The sequence below is a fragment of the Pleurodeles waltl genome, chromosome 6, assembly GCF_031143425.1.
Source record: "Pleurodeles waltl isolate 20211129_DDA chromosome 6, aPleWal1.hap1.20221129, whole genome shotgun sequence".
Classification (NCBI taxonomy): Eukaryota; Metazoa; Chordata; class Amphibia; order Caudata; family Salamandridae; genus Pleurodeles; species Pleurodeles waltl.
Genome location: NC_090445.1, coordinates 969618638 through 969640739, shown reverse-complemented (window position 1 = coordinate 969640739; position 22102 = coordinate 969618638).

Here is a 22102-nt window from a genome sequence, read left to right as displayed (position 1 = left end):
TTGTCCCTTACTCAATGTTCTGATGATATCCATTCCTGAGTATACAACACACCATTTGGACCCTACACAGTGCATTCTTGTCCAAATTTGGATGTATTCACTCAACTTCTTGAATTGATAGCATTCTGTAATAGATTGTACACAATCTGTAGGCTTCAAGCTGAACACAAACATTATTTCCATGTTTATATCGCCCTCCTTTCAAGGAAGTAGTGAAGAATTTCAACTTAAAATTCTGAAGGAGATAAAAATCATACATCCTGGATTCTGATTTCCAAACTGTGGTCCAATTACTAGGCCCTGATTACCAGTTATGTGTTGTGGTAATTACCAAATGCCTGGGTATATAGCACATACATTCACCAACTTGTGCAATCATAAGTTAAAAGCTGCTTGTGATAATCATCACATGCAAAATACTGAATGTATGTGGTCCACATCCTCTATTTATCACGTGCTATTTCCACATATTTACAACATGCAGAAATAACATATGTGGTATAGATCACACAATTACAATTATGAGAGGTCATGGAAAACTAGTGGGAAAATTCCATCTCAAAATACCTCAAGTCGAAAACTGGTGGTAAAACTACTGAAATTTTAGGGAATGGAAGAAAGGCTGTAAAGCCATACAATAAACTAAAACCAACACATTCATGCAAAAAACACAGTACACGCACTGGTTGAGCTAAAAAGAAAAAAAATGCAATCATACACACCTCTGCACAAAGGGCCAGACATGTGTAAACAGCCATGGACAGATGAAGCTCTCACAGGTTGATTGCAACAGCTCACTCTTCTGTTCTGAAGTACACTACCATGGATGCAGCCAGTTCTTAATTTGTAGCAAAATGAGTGCCGGTAATGCTCTGCTCAGGTGCCAGCAACCAACACAATTAAATCTCAGTGCATCAATTACCAAGGCATTGCAGTCCTGAATCAACCTCAAGCCTCTTTAATTGCTTGCCAGAGACTCCTTTCTCCTTACTCTCAATCTTATAGGTTCCTGCTTCCCCCTTTGTGATTGCTTTGCAGTCTTTGTCTTCCTTTTTCTTTCCCAGGTATTTGGTTTTCGGTCTCTCTGGAAATGTCTGAAGAGGCAGTCCCCAAAAGATGAGTGCTGTGCGTGCATGGGGGCCCCACCAGCAACCACCACATCAAATTTAGTACTGGCTGTAGCGCGTTATGCCACTTCCATATTCTGCTACTATAAACCATGCAGCATAAGGATTGAAACCAGGCCACCAACCACTGACCTAAAATGTTTCTGCAATGCAAGATGAGAGCCAGCATTGACAGAGTAAGGCTGGCACCCCTAAATATGAGCAAACTTGAGACCCCCTGGATATACATGCTGAATATGGGCACCATATGGGTGCATGACATTTCTCAGTCAAGCATGAGCAAAATACTCTGCTAAGTGAAGGATTCAATGCAGAGAGTGAGAGGGAAGCATGTTTTGTTCCCCTTGTCACCTTCACACCAATGCCACCAAAGCAAACACCTATGCTACAGCAGGAGTTCTTGATATCACAGTGTCAATTGACTGCACTTATGTACACCTGGTGGCGTCACATAGACAGGAAAAAGTGTGCTGCAACCTTGAAACGAAGCACAGTATTAATGTGCATCTAACTTGCTTTTACCCTTGCCAGAAGACCCAGAGAATAAAATAAGCATTCTGTCGAAGGGACATTCCTTTAGGCAATTTTATTTCAAGATCCCCTCTGCCTAGGATCAAGATCTAAAGCGCTTCCTCGAGCTGAGAGGTTGAGCCTGCCTGGATGTTTGTACGTTCCAGGCGAGGACTCAATGATGAAGCTAACACTAAGTTTTAGTGGGCAAGAATCTCTTTAAAAAGACTAATGTCTTTTTGGATGAGGTACATAGATTAAAACGAGTATAAGCATGGGCTTTCTCTTACTTTGATTATTTTATTCTCAGCCAAGCCGGTTTGCCAACAACAACAATGTTGTGCTTCTTTTACAATGGTCATGTCTCTTACCTTGTATTCTTCTGATCTTGAGACCTTCTTTCATGTTTTCCACTCCAAACATGTTGAGGTCAGTGGTGTAACATAAAATGAGGAGGCAAAATGAGATATGCTAGACTCAGGGGTCTGTGATGAGGGGCCCCTGAGTCTAGCGAATCCCACATATTTACATTAGCATTGTTCTGAATGGGCACTCCCTGAAGGACTGGGGGCCTCTTGAATGGTTGTGCCCCCCCTGCCCTGAAAAGGCTTGGGTTACGCACCTGGTTGAGGATGGTCGTATTTAGTTCTTCATATGGCTTGCACTAGGGCTGTGGTGGAGAACCACAATCAGTTGCCATGCTGTACTGCTTGTGCTTGGCAGCTTGCTTATTATGCACCTAGCAGTTCAAGGGCTGGAAACTGTTTTTAATGTTCTTAAATCATGTGTCCAGTCATATAACGCTAGAATCCACCCTATAGACATTAGGTATCAATAATGTAAGGGTTTCATCTACTTTGAATGCACCTTTAGATGACAGGCTGCTTTGCCCCGTCCTCATAGGGATGGTTTTGATTATCCTGAATGCTTTCTTAAAATAATAGGTTATGTTTGAGTCCCAGAACTGTATTTGGGATTCCTTCGTCCAAATTATGAGGGCTTCTTTTTAATTTCTGTTTATATTTTACTGTTTGTATACATTTTAGACTAATTGATATCGGTACCTTGGCACAATAGCTCAGCATGTCATGTGAGAGGATACAAAATTCTGTAATTGTATCTTCTGGGTGCGTTTTTTATGTTTTTTATTAACGAATAAAGTATTCTTTCTACTACTATCATCATCTGCTTTGAAATCTGATAATAATGTGCATATTGTATTATTGCTAATCTATATTATTCTTTTGGAGCGTTTAACAGTATTGATGTTTAGTAGGTTAAATCTTTTCACAGACGTTTTGGTCAGCCAATGATTTTTATGTATGTTTATAATTTAGTTTTGCGCACCATATACATGCACCGTATACATTACATTGATTTTGAGATTGAAATAAACCTTTGAAATTTTGAAAAGTTTGGAGTTTGATGTAGTTGATGTAGTGTTCAATTGTTCATGATGTCCAGAATTGTTGATGGTTAGATGTCATTAATTTGTTATTGAATTAATCTGACTGCTACACTCTTCGCCAAGTCCAAAGTCCAAAAATCTAGTCAACCTCGATTGGTGAGAATAGTGATGGTGTCTCACTAGCATGCCTGTGGTTTCTGAACCTGAGGGGTGAAGCGGACCTTCCCAGCCAATGCGCTAACAGTTTTAGTGCTAGAGTTATGGTTTTGCCTTGTGAGGAGGAGAGTCAGAATTTGCCCACATTGTGAGTTGTTCTTGGTGTACTGCAAGGATTGATGAAATTCCAGCGTTGTGTCACAAGTGTATGGTATGAGTTTGAATAGGGTTTGCACTTGCAATGCTTTGGCTAAATTGCAGTGAAGTGAGATGTATGAACTGAGTAGGGAGTTTGCATACTCCAGGTAAGTAGATAGGGGGTTTGAAAACTCCAATTAAGAGAGTGGGGAGTAGGGGTACTCCAAGTGAATGTTGCGCTTTGTGCCCAAAAAATTGCCAAGGTGGTTGTTATTGTTTACAGGTCCTGCGAGGCCTAAGTCTCCGGAGTATTGTACAGGTGTGTGAAGACACTTGGTTCATTTATTGTCTGTGGTGAGGTGTTGGTCGATTGAGCGCTGTTGACAATACCAGTAGAATTCCCTTGAGTGCGTGAGTTGTTGGTTGGTATTAGGTGAATCCTGAGTGAACAGGGAGATTCCATATCAATCAGAGTGAGATTTGTGGGTCAGATCTTACTTGCGTTTGTGAGAAAGCCATAGCCGGAAGAGTAGCTGTTTATGTGAAAGGCCACAGTTGAAAGTTCCGTAAAGCTTTCAAAGAGTTTAGTCCTACCCATAATGAGCAGACAGTTTTGTTTTTTGTGCTCATAATAGTTGCATTTAGCATTTGCGTGGGAGGTGCACGAGACGGCTCTGAAGTGAGTCGCAGCTGCTAAGCGAAATGAGTGTGATATCATTTGGTCCGCGATGGGATAGGTTGGTTGGTGAGAAAAGCAGAACACAGATTGGTAGACAAGATCAAGCTGCTATAGGTTGACAACGACTTTTGAAAGGGATTGTGGGATCGAAATTCTTTCCAGGTTTCATAGAATTTGCATTGGTCAATTACATTTGTGTGAAAATGACATTTTTCAAAACATTGAGGAGTGCGCGTATTGGATTACGCAAAATACTGTACAGATGAAATTAAGTTGAAGCAGAAAAGGTTAAGGGACAAGGCAATGGTGATGCAAATCAAGTCTGCCCAAGCAACAGGTATGCAGGGCTGGCACCGAATTGTGAATGTAGGAGGAATGCAGGGAGTACTGCAGCAAGGAAATATGGTGCCTTAGTACAGAGGCCGAGGTCATGGAGTTCAAATAGATCTGAATGACAATGTGGCTGATATTTAGAAAATGAAGAAAACCTTGTCATGTGTGCAGCAAAGTTGGACATTGCAAACAGGAGTGTCCATTTGATAATGTAAATCATTTGGTGCAAGGTGGTGGTGTGCAGATGGTTGACAACAGTCAATTTCAAAATCAAAGATTTCAAAGGCCCCGGAATCATTCCATGAATGTTCCTTTTGGAGCAGTACAAATGCAGGTTCCCCATCAACAAGTACAATTTTCACAACAGCAAATTCAAGCCCCGCAGCAAATACAGATACCACAAGCTCTGATGGCACAGCAACAGGTAATGGTTCCTCAGCAGAACGTGAACCAAAGAACAAATGTAAATGTAAATCAGCTAATCACACAATACCCATCGATTGATTTTAGTGATGATGAGATGAGTGAAGAATATATTAATGAAAGTTCAGAAGAGGAAGGATGTGTGTTGGTTGCCTCACTGGAGGTAGATTAGTGTGGTCCCTATATGAATGCAAGTGTTAGGGGTCATGATGTTTCATTCCTTGTTGACACTGGAGCAGCTCGTTCCATTTTCAGATGTGCAGAAGTCCCTAATGTACCACTTTCTGGAAGGACAGTTCAGGTCGTAGGAGTAGCAAACCAGCATTTGGTAAACCCAATTGCAGAGCCCATTCCACTTAAAATAGGAACATTTGGGGATCTGCACAAATTCATAGTTTGCGATTCCTATCCTATGAGTCTGTTAGGAAGAGATTTTCTATGCAAATTAAAATGCTCCATTACTTGTACTCATGAAGGGATAGCAATCCAACCTAATAGGGATGATGAAACGTCCAGTCAAACTGATGAGATGTATCTTCTCATTACAATGTTTCCTGCTATGACAGTTAAAGTCTTGCTTGATGAATTACAAGAGTAACATTTAGAGTTTGGGATCTCACTGAAAGAGATATTGGACTCATTTGAGGTGTTGAACCAGTCAAAGTGATTGTAAAGCCAAATGTGGTTTTCCCCAGAAAACCACAATATAACATGACCCCAGAAGTGATTGAGGGAATTACACCAGTAATTGCAGACTTAGTTGAGCCAGGAGTGTTAAAAGAAGTGATGGGCAGCCCATGTAACTCACCATTTATGGGATTGTGAAAGCCAAGTGAAAAATACTGCATTGTTCAGAATTTGAGAAAGGTGAACAAAATTGTGGTATTTTGTTGTCCCGTAGTGCCAAATTCAGCAGTCATTTAATTTCAGGTTCCATGTGAAGCAGAATGGTTGTCAGTTATCGATTTGTCATAGGTATTTTTCTCTGTGCCTTTACATGAGGATAGTCAATTCCTTTTCTCATTCCAATTTGGCAACAATGTGTAAACATGGCGCCGCACTCCACAGGGTTTTCAGAATCTCCATCCATTTTCAATCAGATTCCGAAGAAGAACTTAGAGTCTTTAAACATGCCATTTCAGTCTACTTTTGTGCAGTACATTGATGACCTGATAGTTGTGTCCAACACGTGTGAAGCTTGCAGACAAGATACCATAGCGTTATTGAATCATTTGGGTGAAAATGGACACAAGGTTTCGCCTATCAAGTTACAATATTGTCATAAGGAAGTAAAGTATTTGGGTCACCAAAATGAGACGGTGCGAGGAAAGTATCCCCAAAGAGAGTTGTACCAATTATGCTAATGAATCTTCCAATTACACAGAGATATGTCAGAATGTTTTTAGATGTGGTGAGCTACTGTCGCCAATGAATCCCACATTTTTCAATAATTTCCAAACCTCTGCAGAAATTAACACACAAAGAAGTTACAGACCCAGTCCCCTTCATTGAAGAATGCATGAAAGCTTTCACTGAGTTGAGAGAGTTGTGCAGAGCTCCACTCTTGGGAATGGCTGATTACACAAAGAGTTTTGCATTGTTACATCATGAATGTGATGGTTGTGCTCCTTCTGTTTTAAAACAGTCACATTGAGGAGCAAACAGACCAGTGGCATATTTTTCCACTACATTGGATCCTGTAGTTGCTGCTTCGCCCAGCTGTTTAAAAGCCGTGGCTACCGCTGGTGTAAGCATAGGTCAATGCGAAGGCATTGCAATGGGACACCCTTTAACTGTTTATGTCCCACATTCAGTTGAGGTTCTTTTAACAAGGACTAAAACCCTATAATTCACCAGTACCCATCTCACCCGTTATGAGTTATTGATCCTTTGATCAGCCAATGTGATTTTCAAGAGGTGTGCTGTAAAAAACCCTGCCACATTATTGCCTATAAATGTTAATGATTCAAATTATGTTAATGAAATGGAACTTGACTGCCTTGATGTCACTGAACTGTGCGCCAATCTGATATTCAGGATACTCCTTTAGAGGAGAGTGATCAAGTAGTATTTGTTGATGGCTACTGTTTAAGAGACAGCGAAGGTGCTCTGAGAGCTGGCTATGCTGTCTGCACCATCTCAGGAGTAGTCAAAGCTTCATGGCTTCAAGGAGTTGTTTCTGCCCAAGTAGCTTTCTGGCATTTATGGCAACAGTGAGGTTTAATGACCTCATCAGTTACGCTCATTCGAAATGGTGAAAGAACTCATAGCTTATTAAATTCTTTGCAGTTACCTGAGAGGATTGCATTGTAAAGTGTACAGCTCACCAGAAGTCAAATGATTATGCATCATTGGGCAATGCATATGCTCATCAAATTGCAAGATATTGTGCACTCCATTGCGTCACCTTCAATGAAGAGTGGAGTGGTGGAAGTGACACCGATAAGACAAATCAAAGTTTTTTATATCAGTGGTTGATACCTGGGATGATTTCAAGAAGTTGCAGGAAGAGGCAACAGAACAAAGAGGTTGGGCTAGAGCAGGTTGTGTGCAAAGAGAGGAAGATGACATCTGGATTTTAAATGAAGGGAAAGTTGTGTTGCCAGATTGTTTGCTAAATTCAATGGCTAGATATTATCATGGTCAGGTTCATCTCAGCAGAGATGCAATGATTCACACATTCAAACGGACATGGTACAACCCCAGATTTAGATTGATTGAAGAGGTTTATCACAGATGTGTTACTTGTCAACAGATGAATGTAGGGAAATGCACAATGGTTAATTTGAGCCACATTGGCAGGTTGAGAGGTCCATTTAACAGAGTGAAACTTTATTTCATTGGGATGCCTGCATGTAATTGATTGAAGTATGTATTGGTTGTTGTGTGTGTGTTTTTCCACTGGATTGAGGCTTACACAACACATAGGAATGACAGTCTTACTGTAGCTAAGCTGCTGATAAGGGAGCTGATACCCAGGCTTGGGATCCCGACTTCTTTGGAATCAGATCGAGGAATTCATTATAAAAATTAGTTCATCAAGTTGTTGTGTGCAGCACTGAACATTGAGCAAACATTGCACTGCAGTTACAGACCAGAGGCATCTGAATTGGTGGAACAGATGCACGGAACACTAAAATCTCCATCGGCAAAGGTTTGTGCCTCTGCAGCGTTGAAATGGCCTGATGCATTACCACGTGTCCTGATGAGCATGCGTAGCACCCCTGACAGGAAGATAGGACTGTCTCCCCACAAGATTCTAATATTGTGTACAATGAGCTTACCAGCAGTACCCCCAAATACACTTGTGAACATAACAGATGACTAGTGCTGGATTATTGCAGAGGTCTGGTTGATGTGGTTCGCTCTTTGTCTCATCAGGTTGAAGCAGCAACAGTTCCAACGCTCAAGCACAGTGTCACAGCTTGAAAGCTGGAGATTGGATTTTGCTCAAGAAACATGTCAGGAAGACCTGCCTTGAGCCAAGGTGAAAAGGACTGTTTCAAGTTATCTTGGTGAAGACAACAGCTGTGAAGTGTGCTGATCTTCCGAACTGGGTCCACACGAGCCACACATGCAAAGTTCCGTGTCCTCTTGATAACACAGTGTCTGATCCCACAAGAGCAAATGCAGAAGAAGAAGTGGTTCGGCTCGAACAAGCTGTGAGGATTGAACAAGTGGCTGAAGCAGAAATTGTGCGAAGTGGTGAAAGTGCAAGCAGTCTGCATGCAGACAAAAGTGCAGGAGAGCAAAGTCAAAGTCATCTGAGCCCTGCTAGCACTGTGAAGAGGGTTAAATGGCCTGCAGCTGCACATGAACTGGTTGCTTATAAACTCCGATCAATAGCAGAAGCAGTCGAAGAGTCAAATCAGAGTGAAGATGGTGCGGTAGGAAGAATGAAAAGTAAAAGAGTGCCAAGTCACAGATACTCTTCTCTTGATTGGAGCTATTGTGTCACAAATGAATAGGAGAACAAGTTTATGGCCTTTTGATTTAACTGTGAGAATTCAGTTAAACATTCTGGAACTTGAAGTTGCACTTGAACTGAGTTTTGAAATAGTCTTGCCAATTGATCAACAAAGACATTACACTCTAGCAGTGACCATAAGTGATCATCAGAATATATTTTATTGAAAACAAACATTTGAACTATTTTTGAGAGCTTTTAGTGGAATCTTGAGGAACTGTCTTGAAAATTGAGAACAGCTGTAAACAGTGCAAAGTCTTTGAAAAGTTGCTTTATTTGTGTTTATTTTTCTCGCTTTGCTTTAATATTATTTTTTTCTTTTCCTTTTTTCTTTTCTCCTCTGATTCTACAGAACCCATGAACCTAGGACCGGGCAAACACAGCAAATGTAAATATGTGTGCATTGGTTTAATTATAGTATGTATGATTACGTGCATTTTATTGATTTCCGGAATTAGTGTTTCAGTGAAAGGAGAGATGCAATGCACAGCAACTCCAGCGCAGAGAATGACAACATCCAAGCAGGATAAGTTCTATAAGGATGAGGGATTGCTTCATTCAGGTGACACAAAGGGAGATTTGTCTTCCAATGTTTATTATAGTTTGCCGTATGAGTTTGTGGACATAATGAATGTGCGTGATTGGTATGTGTGTACACAAATTCCTTCGTCAGTACAAGAAGGAATCACTTATGACAGTTTACCATTGATATATGGCATTAATTGCAGTTTATTATTAACATGTTTGTACAACCAAGAATACATTGAGGGCCTCATTTCGAGTTTGGCGGGCAGCGGAGGCTGCCCCCCCAGACTATGTAGGACGTAAAACCGACACTCTGGTTTTCCGCCCGCAGCCCTATTATGAGTTTTCCACTGGGCCAGCAGGTGGAAACAGCGTGGACTGGCGGCAACCTGGTGGTGACGGCGGTCGGACCGTGGCTGCTCCGCCAGGGTCGTAATATAGAAGCTGGACCGCTGGACCGCAAGTGTGGAGGTCCATGAGGGGCTCAGTATTTCTGTTCTAACTTTGATTTAGTTTTCTCTTTTGTTCCCATTAATAAGCATTTGAGCAGCATTGCAAAGGCTAAGAACATAGATATAGCAGGTGGGTTCTTTGAGCCTACACTGACATTTGGCACAGCATATGCACATCAGAATAATTTAATGTGTCTTCTTACACAGGTAGAAAAGGAGTTCATTAATCAAGTAGATGATAGAAGAAAAGGAATGAAAGAAAAGACAAATAAGGGTATAGTTACCAAGAAGAAAACTGTTCACAACACACCTGATACACAGGAGCGCTTAGCTTTAGATTGGCAACATGTAGGGAAGCTTTGTATATATAGGCTGCAATCGAAAACTGAAAGATTTGTTGGAACGAGTGAATGCAGACATGTGTTCTCGTTTAAAATAGTTTAACATTTCGTACATGTTTGCGATTAAATAATTTGCTTTGCATATTTGAATTGAATTGTGAGGTCCCCAATAGGTTGGAAATAAATGTATTCGTATTAAGGTGTATTAAGGCTTTCTTATCTTGAGTAGGCCTGAAAGATTCATTTTGCAGCAGTAGAGGAAAATGACTTGTTTATTCTGTTCCCTCTGACCTGAATTCTTTCCCTAGGTTGTTGATGTGATGTTGAATGTTCCGTTGTATTGAAGGCGAAGAACATGTTTTAGTATTAATTATGCAGCAATATTTGTTCTAGCTGTCGAACAAGACAGGTAACTCATGCTTCTGATATGAACTGTGTTAGCTTATTTGTGTATCGTGAGAAAGGACTTGAAATAACAAACAGTTAGATAATGTAATATTTTGTTGGAATTGTTTGAAATCATTGAAATGACAATGCACTTTCGCTGAGGAAATACGGAATAGTTGCAAACTTGATGTTGCCACCAGCAGCCATTGGATGCCGATTTTTGCGTGAAGGATGAGCCCACCCGAAGGACCAATTGATGGATTGTGGCTATTTCTAATTAGTGAGTGACTCTGAAACTTAGAGTTAGTCCACTCTTGCCTCGAGGCTGTCCAGAACTCTGTCAGAGTCCGTCTCTTCTTGTTTTAAGTTTGCTGCTGTTATCCCCTGTCTTCTCTAAGTCCCTTGAGGAGTTTCCTCTTAGTCTTAATTGCCCCATCTGTTATGCGGTTCAGTACTAATATGTCCAACTAATTTTGCACTGTCTTGATGCTGCTGTCAACTGATGTTGGGAGAAGGTGACCATTCTATCTGATGAAGTATTGCTGTCCCATGAGGAAAGTTATACCTGAAATGTGGTTTCTTGTTCCTTTTTCAGCTTAGATAATTACACCAGCAGATTTTTATAGAGAATAGCCTTAGCTAGATGATTTGCCTAACTTAATTTTTGTCTCTTCTTTGATTTTGCCCTCACGTGTTAGCCCTTTTCCACACATGCAAGTCTGAATTCTTGTTGGTGACAGGTATGGCCCAACCCTGAAATTGGTTGTGAAAAAAACTGTGTTTTGATGATTTACTGAAGTCACCATCATCTGCTTTGTAATCTGATAATAATGTGCATATTGTGTTGCTGCTAATCTATATTATTCTTTTGCAGTATTGATGTTTAGTAGGTTAAATCTTTTCCGACGTTTTGGTCAGACAATGATTTTCACCTATGTTTATAATTTAGTTTTGCGCACCATATGCATTACATTGGTTTTGGGATTAAGATAAAGCTTTGAAACTTTGATCAGTTTGGAGTTTGATGTACTGTTAAATTGTTCATCATGTCCAGAATTGCTGATGGTTTTATGTTATTGATTTGTGATTGAATGCATCTGACTACTACACTCTTTGCCAAGTCCAAAGATCTAGTCGACCTCTATTGGTGAGAATATTGATGGTGTCTCACCAGCATGCCTGTGGTTCCTAAACAAGAGGTGGGAAGAAGACATTCCCGGCCAACGCGCTAACAGAGGTAAATTGTGGACCTCACGGGGAAGAGAGAATTTTTTTCGAAGGGGAAAGGATACGTTCTCCCAATGTCATCAATCATATATACTAGTAGGTATCCTCACCCGCTGTTTTTTTCAGACATTCCTGGTTTATCAACGTCTTCCTGTCCCCCACACTTCCTCTCTGAGAAGCATTTGACTGCTTGCCCTTCCTGCCTTGAGAGTGAAGTGAATAAAGGGTGCATTTGCCCAGGTTTGAAGATGCCTAAGACAAAATACCGCAACAACCACAGCTGGGGCTACTAGCACCTGTCTACTCTGTGTCTCCCCAAATAAGGTCTGACATCCCCCTTTTATCTTGCTGTTCTTATTTTCCCCTTTCTGAGATAACCGTGAAAAGGCAGTTACCTCAAAAGTTGGCAGTGTGTTCCAGATTGAAGCTGCCCTATTGATGTTGGCATCCTATGAAGCTTTGGCGTACTTTCCTATGCAAAGTAAGGATTTACTGGGGAAAATTCTGGCCGACCATCTACAAACTGTTTTGATGGGTCCATTTACTGGCATACAGTCAATGGCATAAAATTGACGAACACAGTAAAAAATTCCATTTGATTTCAGTGCCCTTTAGTAACAAGTTTTTGGCATCTAATTGTTTCTGTAGGAACTCCACCGTATTGATGTGCTTCCCCATGGTTTTCCTCTGAACAGTCTGAGTCTTGTATTTTGACCTCTGAAATACCAGTTGGAAATGCACATTTTGCTGTGGATCTGAACTTGAGGTCCTACAGGCCCCCAGCAACCGGAAACCATGGGTTCTTGCTAATATACCAGTCTTGAAAATGTGTACACTTTTATCAAGGTAACATTGAGCAAAACATTTACGTTTCAAATGTATTTTTCTGTAAAATATGTGTTCCTCCTTCTTAATAAGATGCTTGATGAATTAGCCCCAATTCACAAAGGTTTGAATAGAAACATGCTTAGTAGTAAGTGTACTACAGTAGTTACATTAATTTGTTTAGCAATTCACAAAGAAAAGGCTGATATTTCCCCTCAGTCACAGGGATAACTATTTCTGACCCCTTGCAATGATGGAAATGAGAGGGGCGAGTGGTGTATCCCTGAGAACAGGGCTGTGGTGTTGCATCACAATTGTATTTCCGTTGTGTCTCTTGCAAGATTTAGTTGTATGCATGCTGCTTATAAATCCGCACTTCGACACACATACACCCTGCACAGCATTCCAAATGAGGGTATGGAGGTACCTAGCCAAAGACAACCACATTGACACACACTAGCAGTAAACACAATCAGAAGCACATAACTATGGGGGTCATTACGACCCCGGTGGTTGGCGATAATGTGGCGGTAAGTACGCCAACAGGCTGGCGGTACTTACTGCCATATTATGACATTGGCAGGTTGGCTGAAGCCAACCACCAATGTACCACTTTGACCGCCACAGTGGTAACAGCTGCTGAGCAGGAGATATCCATCTCCAGCCCAGCAGCCACCATTGTTCCGCCTGCGGGATTATGACCCCGCCTACCGCCATAGTTTTCGTGGCGTTCGTAACACCACGAAAACCATGGCGGTAGGCCATATCGAGTGACGGGGAAGCCCACCCATTAAGAGTTTTGGGAGGTTGGCCTGTGGCACCAGTCCCGCCAGCAGCTTCTTTTCCCAGTTAGGTTCTTCCTCACACCATAATGCCACATACTGAACCAGCCCTGCTAAGTAGTAAAGCTGGAGGTCTATGAGGCCGATGCCTCCGTCCTCTAGGTCCAGTTTAAGGGTCTCCAATTTAACTCTGCTTCTTTTGTAAGCCCAGATCAGTGAAACTAGTAACCTATCAAGTCGTCTAAACAGTGTAGCTGGGAGGATACAAAAAGAGTTTTGCATCACATACAGGCATCTTGGTAGGGGTACCATTTTGCTGAGAGCCCCACACCATTACTGACAGCGGCAAGGACTTCCAAAATGTCACTGATCGTGTGAGGTCCTGTATGGTGCACTCCATGTTCAGGTAGTATTGCGTGCGTTCGTGATGGGTCACTTGTATCCCGAAGTATCGGGAGTGATTCATTTCCCAGGGGAGTCCCACTGTTGGGAGGTCTGCTGCTGGTCCCTGGGCCAATGATGCCATGGGAAACAATATCATCTTATGGCTGTTAATTTGAAGGTCTGATATGTTCTCAACATTCGCAATGTGTTGCAGCAGCTGCAGGACTGCTCGAACCTATGCCAAATGGTTGCGTAGTGCCAGATTGAGTGCAGCTTGGCCCATGACTGCTTGTCTGTCTGCCCCGTCAAAGTGAGGATCCTGGGGTGGTCTCTCCCACTTCAGAAGCCAGGCCAACATGTGGCCTGACGGATCCTCCTCTCTGTGTAGCCTCTGTTGGTAGCCCCTTCTCACGTGTCAATCCAGCCTACCCCAGATTTCATCTACCCTACTGTGTGCATCAGTGAGTTTCCCACATCCGTCCTCTCCACCCAATGACTGTTGCTGGAGCTGGGTCAGCCGGGCTTCGCCCTCCAACAGCTCCCGTTCTAGTTTCCTCCGAGTACCATACACCTTTCCAAGGCATTCCCCCTGGGCCACCACCTTAAAGGAGTCCCACTCGACCCCCCTCATCTCTGTAGAATTCCAGTTGTTTTCAAATAATCCTGGATTGCTAGTCGTATATGTACTGTTAATTCTGGGTCACCCAACAACTCAGGCCTGAGTCTCCACAGAGGGACCCGGAATCTTCGTCTGCCAAAAGCAGAGGCAAGTGGTCCAAGAGGAAACGCACATGGTATTCCACCTCTCTAATATTTAATACTCCATCTGTCGTTGTAAGAAACCAATCCAGTCTGCTATGTACGTGAAGCGTGGGGAAATAATAGGAGAACTGTGTTACCATTGGATGGAGTTCCTGCCAAAAGTCTATACACTGCATCATATGCATAGTTTCAGCCAGCCTGGTAACCACGCCATGCTTGGTACCCAACCGGGACGGGTGTCTGTCCAACGCACCATCAAGGACGCAATTAAAATCTCTTCCCATATAATGGGCATGCCCACTTTATGCAAAAGTACATCCTCTAGGGATGCAAAAAATCCCTTGTCATCCATGTTGGGAACATAGACAAAGAGGAGGCACACTTCAACCCCGTCCAGTTGGTCATGTAACAAAATGTATCTCCCCCCCACGTCTGCTGTATGACTAAGCTGCTGGAACGGTTGGAGACCCTCCTTACATAGGAGGAATAAGTCGATGAGTAAATTTGGCCCCTCCATTTTTTTGGTAATTGATGCACTTCCCCATTTGTCACGTGCCTCTCCTGTAACATAGCTATGTGGATCCCAGTGCATCTTAAATAGGTATGTGTCCTATATCTTTTCACAAAAGAGCCCAGGCCCCTCACATTCCATGTGAGAATACGAGTGGACCCAGCCATTAGGACAGGCCTAATCTACGTCGTCAACGGTCCCCCCTTGCCCCAATGAGTCCCCCCCCACCTTCACTCTCCCCAGAGTGCAGACCTGCTATCACTGCAATAAACTGTAACTGATAAAAACAAATATAACTCCCATCTTCCTCCCCGTGTAAACACATTGCATTCCAACTGGTGTGTCTCCATTTGCTTCACATCCCAACTACCCAAGTAGGTGTCAATAAAAACTTTTGTTTGTAGTAACTGAATTAATCCCTCACAATGAACAGTGTTATCTCCCAAGAATAGGACTGAAGCCCTGGCCCACAACTGTATGATCCAGCTCCAATCCAGCCTCTTTGGTGACCCAACAGTATACTCATATGCAGTCCCACAGTAACTCAACCACTCAGCACTTCTGCCCTGCGAACCTCCACTCAGAAGGGGGGGGGGGGGTGGTCACTCACACCAAAAGGTGGGGGATTGGGAGGGGAGTGTCCACAATCTTGTATACGTGGATGACACTGCCCACTCAATTGTTCACCTTTAGGGCCCATACCCCGTACAATCCTATTGGCAGCCCAATGTCACATTGTCTAGACTCCAGACCACCACAACAAGGGGCCAAACACGCACCCCCAGTCCATTCTATGCGAAGTAGCAATGTGCAGAATGACATCTGTGAGTCTTAGTGCATCAGTTAAAGGATACTTCACATACGTTGTCACACCAACCAGTTTCTGGAGGACAAAGTAATCGCCCCAAGTGTAGAATCGGGGCAGAGGCAGTGTGGTGTCAGGAAGTGGCGACCCCTTCACAAGGTCTGAACCACTCCCGATCGACTTAGACAACGTGACTGACAACCAGACCTCTGGCCTGTTCCCATTCCTGTCACTACTGTTCCAGAGCCAGTGTGCCATCCCTACGTACCACCACTCTAGCTGCAGTGCTGGAACACTGCCTTCGTCTGCTTCTCCTCCTGGATCTCAACTCTATCCTTTGGACTCTTCTGGGTCTGTCTCTGGGATCCCCTTAGCTCTCCGGCCCAATCTGGCCATCACCTCTGATTCCCAGCTAGTCCCAGAGTTTCCCTGGCATCGTAAAGAAGTGTGAACGGCCATTATGTATCACTTTAAGCTTGGCTGGTTAAAGGAGCATGCATTGAAGTCCCATCACCCTCAACTTCTGTTTGACTCTGCCAAAGGACTGCCAATGCTGCTGGACTAGCCGTGTGTATTCTGGGAATATCCTGATCACATAGTTCTCAAAGGTAGGATCACCTCTCCTGTGCACCCCATGTAAAATGGCATCAGGATCTCTATAGTAACTTTGCTATGATGGTCCTTGGGGGTATTCCCTGACGGTGCCGGGGGAGCCAGCAATCTGTGGGCTTGTTCCACCACAGAATTGGGGACAACTCAATGCCCGGGAGCTGGGCTTTGATCCATTCTTTGAGGAACCCCTGAAGTTCAGTACCCTCTACCTTTTCTGGGAATGCCACGAAATGCAAATTGCATCTGCATGCCCCCCCCCCTCTGCATCCTCCGCCCTTAAGTCCAACTTACACGTTTGAATCACTAAAGTGGTCACTGTAGCTTTAAGAGTCTTCATATCCATTTGGAGCTTACCCACTTGTTTCCCTGTTACAATTGTCCTCTCCGTTACTTTGCAGATGTCAGTGCGCAGTAAGTTCACATCCAGGGCTATGCCTTCAATATTTGCTTGAACCGCCATGCTCGATGCCTCAATGGCTGCCAGTATCTGTGCCCCTGTGGGCCCTTGCTGTGCCTGCAAGCTGTCCTGACTAGCTGTCTGCTGGAATCCTTTTGAGCTCTGTGATGCGAACTTGTACATGTTTTTTTGTCTCTAACCATTTTGGCTCCTTGGCAGTATGACACCGACCCATCTCACCAGAGAAGAATATTGCTGATAACATGCAACCGCTGTGCCCTAGTCAGCATCAGGCAACCAGTCCACTTCTGCAGCAGTGAGAGAGGGCTTTGGATACACGTCCCCTGCACAGCAGGGGGCTCCTCAATTATCCTGTGGTGCAGAGGGAGGGGAAGCAAAAGTCCACAGTCAGTTCAAGTCAAAGTCATTCTCTCAGCTGCAGTTCACCGGAGGGGAATCTGTGCTACAGGCTTAATCTCCAATGGGGGCGCCCCCTGGCTACCCTAGTGTCTTCTCCTCCAGCACTCACCAGTCCCCTCAAAGCTGCAGGGGGTCCATCGCTGCTTTTGAGTGGCCCCGGGGGAGGAGTGCACTCTTCTAAAGCTTGTCCAGGCCAGAGCCAGGGTCCCAGCCACCATCCACCAGGAGTCCTTTGTATTGCAGGCCCAGCCTCCAGGGGGGAACTTAGTTCCTCTGACAGCCATCATGCCTCGTGCCTCGTCCACCAGCACCCACCAGCTCCCACGTCCTCAATTCACCTTTCCAGCAGCAGCACCACCTCAACTGGCTCCTCACCAATGTGTCATCTTCATTCACGGGGAGGGGTTGGGGGAAGATGCCCCTGATGTCTTTGTGATCCCAGGGGGCCCTGCTGGCTCACAGTAGTGCTCCATCCTCCGGGGGAAGGGAGCAGGCAGACTCTGGCAGCCCAGTTTCCTACCCGGGTGGGGCTGGTGCTCTGTATTCTGGCCCTTTATCAAGGCCGCAGCCAAGGTCCTGACCCTCTCGGGCCTAGAGTCTGTCCACAGGCAGTTTAGTAAGGGCAGGCAGGGTCCACCGCAGTCAGACCATGCCGGTCTGGCCAGGTGCAGCAGGCAGACAGGCAAAACCCGCAGGTGCAATCAATCACTCAATCATTTGTAAAGCGCGCTACTCACCACTAGGGTCTTAAGGTGCTGAAAGGAGGTGGGGGTAAAGTGCTACTGCTCGAACAACCAGGTCTTGAGGCATTTCCTGAAGGTCAGCAGGTCCGGGGTCTGTCGTAGTTGGACGGGGAGGGAGTTCCAGGTCTTGGCGGTGAGGTAGGAGAAAGATCTGCCGCCGGCTGTAGTTCGGTGGACGCGAGGGACAGTGGCGAGAGCGAGGTTGGCCGAGCGGAGTTGACGGTTGTGAGTGTGGAAGGTGAGTCGCTCGTTGAGGTAGGCAGGGCCAGTGTTGTGGAGTACTTTGTGAGCATGGATGAGGAGTTTAAAGGTGATCCTCTTGTTGACAGGGAGCCAGTGTAGGTCTTTCAGGTGGGCTGAGATGTGGTTGTGGCGTGGGATGTCGAGGATGAGGCGTGCGGAGGCATTCTGTATATGCTGCAGTTTTTTCTGGAGCTTGGTCGTGGTTCCCACGTAGAGTGCGTTGCCGTAGTCCAGTCTGCTGCTGACGAGGGCGTGGGTGATCGTCCTTCTTGTTTCGGTGGGGATCCATCTGAAGATCTTGCGGAGCATGCGGAGGGTGTTAAAGCAGAAAGATGAGACGGCGTTGACTTGCTGGGTCACGATGAGCGCTGAGTCTAGGATGAAATCTAAGTTCCGTGTGTGGTTGGTGGGCGTTAGTGCGGTTCCAAGGGCGGCTGGCCACCAGGAGTCGTCCCATGCGGAGCGGTTGGAGCCGAGGATGAGGATCTCCGTCTTGTCTGAGTTCAGTTTTAAGCAGCTCCTCTCCATCCAGTTGGCGATGGCCTTTATTCCGTCGTGGAGGTTGGTTTTGGCGGTAGCGGGGTCCTTGGTGAGTGAGAGGATCAGCTGGGTGTCGTCGGCGTAGGAGATGATGTTGAGGTTGTGGGAGCGGATGATGTTGGCAAGCGGTGCCATGTAAATGTTAAAAAGGGTTAGGCTGAGCGAGGATCCCTGGGGAACGCCGCAGATGGTCTTGGTTGCTTCAGAGAGGAAGGGAGGGAGGCGGACTCTCTGGGTTCTGCCGGAGAGGAAGGATGTGATGCAGTCCAGGGCTTTGTGGCAGATCCCTGCGTCATGGAGCAGTGTGCGGAGGGTGTGGTGACAGGCAGTGTAGAAGGCAGCCGAGATATCTAGGAGGATGAGGGTCGCAGTTTTGCCTTTGTTGAGCATGGTCCTGATGTCGTCGGTTGCGGCGATGAGGGCGGTCTTGGTGCTGTGGTTCCTCTGGAATCCAGATTGAGAGGTGTCCAGGGTGTTGTTGTCTTCCAGGAAGCGGGTTAGTTGGCCGTTGACGATCTTCTTGATGACCGGGAAGGGGAGGAGGGAGATGGGTCGGTAGTTCTTGAGATCTTTGGGGTTCGCGTTGGATTTCTGTAGCCGGGCGTTGACTTCGGTGTGCTTCCAACTCTCCGGGAAGGTGGCAGTCTCGATGGAGCTGTTGATGATCATACGGAGTTGGGGGGCGATGATGGGGTTTGCTTTGGTGAAGACGTGGTAGAGGCAGGGGTCGGAGGGTGATCCGGTGTGGAAGGTGCTCATGTTTTTGATGATGTCCTCATTGTTGATGTGGGTCCAGGAGAGCAGGAGGTTGATGTGTCTGGGTGCGTTGGGGTTTGTGGTGGCTGTGGTTGTTGTTGGGGTCGAGGTGTTGAAGCTGTCATGGATGTCTGTGACCTTGCGGTGGAAGAAGGTGGAGAGGGAGTCCCAGACGTCTTGCGTGGGAGGGGGTTGATGGACCAGAACCTGGGGTTGGCGAGTTCCTTGACGATGCTGAAGAGCTCTTTGCTGTTGTGCACGTTGTTGTTGATGCAGTCCTTGTAGGAGGATCTCTTGGTGGTCCAGATTAGTTGGTGGTGCTTGCGGATGGCTGTCTTGGGGTTGGTAAGGTTGCTCTCTGTTTGTTCGTGGCGCCACTTATTCTCGATTCTTCGGCACTCCCACTTGGAGGCCTGAAGGTCGGCGGTGAACCAGATGGCTTTAGTGCTGGTGCGGTTGTTAGAGGTTTTCCTGATTGGGGCGAGGGTGTTGGAGCAGTCGTCTATCCATTGTCTGAGGTTGAGGGCGGCTGTGTTGGGGTCGGTGGTGATGGCGGCGGGGCACAGGCGAGGGAGGAGATCAGCTGGTCTTCAGTGATCTTGTTCCAACTGCGGCAGGGGATCTGTTGTGGGTGGTGGTGTATGGCGGGTTTCTGGAAGGTGAAGTAGACGCAGCGGTGGTCGGTCCAGTGAAGTTCAGTGGTATGGCTGAAGGTGACGTGGCAGCTGGCGGAGAAGACAGGTGTGTGGGCGTTGTGACGAGTTGTTTGAGACCGATGTAGGCGAGGTTGTCGATCAATGCGGTGGAGTTGCTGTCATTGGCGTTCTCGAGGTGAAAATTCAGGTCGCCAAGGAGAATGTAGTCAGTAGAGGCAAGGGCGTGGGTGCTGATTAAGTCGGCGATGGAGTCACTGTACTGTTGCTGAGGGTCGGGGGGCCTGTAGACGAGGGTTCCTCTGAGGGTGGAGTTGGCGTTGATGTAAATCTGGAAATGTAAGTGTTCGGCGGTGTCAAGGGCCTCATCGGTGTTGGTCGAGATTCTAATGGTGTTCTTGTGGACTAGGGTGATCCATCCTCCCGTTCTGTTGGAGGGTTCTCTGCGGGTGATCTTATAGCCTTCAGGGATGGCTATGGCGATGTCGGGTTAAGTTGAGGGGTTCATCCAAGCTTCAGTGAGGAATGCGACGTCCGGTGATGATGAGGTGAGTAGGTCCCAAAGTTCCATGGCGTGCTTGTGGACGTAGCGGGTGTTGAAGAGGATGCCACTGAGGTGGTTGCGTTTTGTTCTGGTGTGCTGTTTGGCGGCTTGGGGGCAGGAGAAGCTGCAGTTCCTACAGGTGAAGGGTCCGTGGGTGATCTTCAGGTTGCTTGGAAGCAGGAGGTGGAGTGGCCTGTGTTGAGGGCGAGGAGGTCATTGGCACTGTAGCAGCGTCGGGCGGCTTGGGGGATGCGGGGGTCAGGGGCTCTCACGCTGGGCACAGTCCAGGCGCAGAAGGGCTTGCCTCTGGCGCGCCCCCTGCACGCGGCCGCGCAGCGGCTGCCATTAAGAAGGGGAGGTGGGAGGGAGGAGCAGCTGGGTGCTGGAAGCCGTGGGCGAATGGGGGCGCGAGCGGGGCAAGGCCGCAGGGGACGCAATGGCGGGAAAGGGAACAGAAAGAGCGGTTAAGAAAAGCTGCAAAAGGCAGAAAAAAAGAGAAAAAAGGCAGGAAAAAAGTGAAAAAAGGCAAAAAGGCTCACAGCAAGGAGTCTGAAAACGGAGATACAGCAGCAAAAGAAGGCACAAAAAGACCGACAGTTACAGGACAGACACACAATACTTACGGCAACCACCAGACGCCAGGGATGAGGTGCAGGTGGGTGCCTGCGGGTGGTCGAGGGCCTCGAACTTGCAGCATCAACAAGGGCGGGGTAGAGGGCACGACGCAGTCAGAAGGAGCTGCGCGGCGTGGAGAGTGAAACCCGACCTAAAATTAGGTCAAGGGTCTTAGCAGCGGCAATGCGGTGCCGCTGCCAAGCACCCCAGGCTAGGCCTCTCAGTCTCCACAGTCAGGTGCCAGATCCTCCAGTGGCCAGTCGCAAGGGTTGGTGCAGAGACCCTTCTCCTGCTGCAAGCGTCCCCCGGCAGCTCCTCGCAGTCGCCACCCATGCAGGAGAGGTGCGTTACCACCGTCTGGGCTCCAGTGTCCTCCACCACGTCTCAGGCCCTCGTGTCCGGCCTCCACTCAACCTCCCGCAAATGGCGATTCTGGAAGCAGCTACGGGTGCGATCTGGCCTTTTGCACCTCCAATGGGCTCATCAATACTCTGCAAGCGATCTGGCACTTAGATGCCCATCTGGGCAGGCAGGATCGTAAAGGATAGTGACGGCAGGCCGGGAGCATTGATTTAGTGTGACCGAACCGTGATCTTTCTCGCCCCCCGTGTGTATGTGTCCACCTATGTTGCAGATGGCCCCTGTACTAATGAGTGTCACAGTATTTACATGATCACAACAGGTATCACTCATAGTCCTCTGGTCGTAATAGCACGACCCACCCATCACGTGTCATGGTACACACTGCAAGCAGGCAGCAGCCATCTGTCATCCGTCAGGTAGGTACGTCTGTTGCCCAAGGTCCTCCTTAGCACTGTGTGCCTGACACGTGTACGT